Raw genomic sequence first — 2807 nt, 5'->3', positions numbered from 1 at the left:
ATGCCAATGTTAACAGCCACTGGGCATGGTGGCGAGAAAGGTGAAAAATCCACCTTCGGGAAGACTGAGCATGGAGCATGGAGCAGGTCAGGGCGAGAGGCTTGGGAGATGAACCGTGAACGGGAAAGGAGAAAGTAAGTATTCTCAGGGCAAGGGAGTCTCGGATCAGATCTGGTTAACTAAAGGCAGAGAGCAAGCCAAGACAGGGTTGAGATCCCATGCTTTCTTATTATTCATTCTTTTATGATGTTGGATACCGAAGCTAGAACCTATACTTGCTAGGCAAGTGTTCTACCACTGAGCTACATACCTGGTACCCATTTTTTGACATATTTTTATTACAGATTTCTGTCCCTCCTGAGCTAGTCTGAGATACTTTCTCAAGTAATGTTTCCAATACAACTGCTTCGGTTGGCAGAACAGCAGCCAGTCAGGCCAGGGCTAACACCAAACTTCTCCCTGAGATGAGTGCTATAGTTTGACATTAGATTATAGCTTCATAAATGCTAGAGCCTCGTGGGATTCTTGGGTTTTCTTTATCATGATGCCTTTAACTAAGTCTAGTCAAGGTGGCAAAGACAGGCCAAGATGCAGAACTTTAAACATGACAGACGAAGTCTATGGTTAAGGCACACCAGGACCTTCAGATGTCACATCTAATGGAGAATTTCAGATGAAATTCTTCCTTTCTCCGTTCCTTCCTCCCTTCTTTCCTTCCTTGCTCCCTTCCTTCCTCCCTTCCCATCTTTCTCTCTTCTGAGACAGGGTCTTTCTATGTATCCTAGACTGGCCTCAAATTTAATATGTAGCCCAGGCTGGCCTTGAACTTTTTATCGCTGCCTCTGCTTCACAAATGCAGGAACCAAACACACTTCTGTTCCTGTCTTTAGTTTTCATTTTGTTTGCTGTTCCACTGTAGGTCAGTCCTAGGGCTTTGTGCATTCCAGGCAACTGCTGGACACTTGGTCTGAATCACTATCCTTTATTTTATTTTTATTTTATTTTATGAGATCTAGCTTGCATTGTATCTGAAGCTGGGTAAGCCTCATGCAGCAACCTTCAGGGCAAAACTGTGCAGCAACGGGGCAGCTGAGAGGCAGGGAAGCGGTGTCTGTTTCTTCTAGCTCCTGTCTCAGCTTCCTGAGGGTGTTTTCAGCCTACACTGGGCACATCACCAGGACAGTGAGGATAATTTCTTGACAAGATACTAAAACTGTCTTTTTCTCCCCATAGAAATGTTACACACTGTGGTTGCCATACGTGGATGAACTCTGACTGAAACAGAGTTTCCAGCAAGTTTCACTGAAAGGTTTCATTCACGGGAATAAGATGGTAGTTGCGCATGAAATCTTTCTGTTGCGTTTCTGAGAGTATTTCTGAAAACGCAAGTTATTTCCTTTGTTGCCAAGGTAACGGCACATCAGCCCAACCAAGTGTAGGTTCACACTGCATGGACATGAATTTATTACTGTTTGTATATGGAGCTGTTTCTACCTGGTAAACCATGTAACAGGGACAGTAGCCCAAATGTGTCTAGAAGAGCCTCACATATGAGACATGTCACTATACTATCCTGAAAACAGAATGGTTTAAAAAAACAACAACAACAACAACAACAACAAAAAACCCAAAAAAAAAACAAAAAACAAAAAACAAAAACTAAAGAGCACAGTTTGGCTGGAGGGTGGACTTTAATTGGTAGAGCTTTTGCTTAGTGTCCACAGATCCCTGGCTTTGATCACCCAAACTGCATATAACCAGGCCTAGTGCTACACACGTGTAACCCCAGCTTCCAGGAGGTGAAGGCAGGAAGATCCGGAGCTCAGGGTTATCCTTGGAGCACAGCAAGTCAGAGGCCAGCCTTGGCTCCATAACACTCTGACATAGAAAAACATACCAAGGAAAAGAAAGCTAGATAATGATATATGCCTAAGATCTCAGCTATTTGGAAGGCAGGACCGGGAGGATTTCAAAACAAACCCAGCCTGGCGTACACAATGTTTGAGGCCAGCCAAGGCCACAGAGTGAGGCTCCCCATCTCAAACAAAAGAGAAAATGGCCTTACACCAGAAGAATGGGGAATCTCTACAAGGTTAATAATCAACACGAGACAGGAAATGGAATTGAGGAAGAGCTCGCAAACAGTAAACACGCTTAGGGGAATGAACTCAGCCCGTGTAGCTCAGGGAGGCAGCATGCCTCGGAGGATGTAAACACGGCCCTGGACACTGGACAGTCCTGGATTCCAGTCCCAGCACTCATGTTTACTGCTCAGGCCAGTTACTTATCCTTGCATGGCTGACCTGCGGTAATGACCCTCACCTCACGAGTCTGGGTGAGAGAAAGGAGACAATACATGAAAGCTCTTCCCAGCGCCCAGCACACAGCCATGCCCTAAGTAATGGAAATTATATTAAGGTCCAAGTAAGGAATGTCTGTCAGAAAGACCAGGAGCGCCAAGATAGAAGTCGTGTCACAGAGAACTCAAAATTTATTACGGAGCTTTCTTCAAATACGACAAGCTGCCAAGCAGAAAGTGCGTTTAAAAGTTTTATAGCTGGCTGTGACAGGTATGCATGCAATCCCAGCTCTCTGGAGACTGAGATAAAAGAATCACAAAATCCGAGCCACCCTGGGCTATACAGCACAATTCTATCTTAACTAACTAACTAACTAACTAACTAACTAACTAACTAACTAACTAAAACCAAAACTAAAATAAAAGTTTCCAATGTCTCCAAGGAATAGATTTTTTTTTTTAAAAAAATTCCTCTTCATTATATTTTTATCTATTTGGTGGAGGAGGT

This window comes from Mus musculus, chromosome 9 (genome assembly GCF_000001635.26).
Source record: "Mus musculus strain C57BL/6J chromosome 9, GRCm38.p6 C57BL/6J".
In the NCBI taxonomy this organism is placed as follows: Eukaryota; Metazoa; Chordata; class Mammalia; order Rodentia; family Muridae; genus Mus; species Mus musculus.
Note: the sequence above shows the minus strand (reverse complement) of the source record.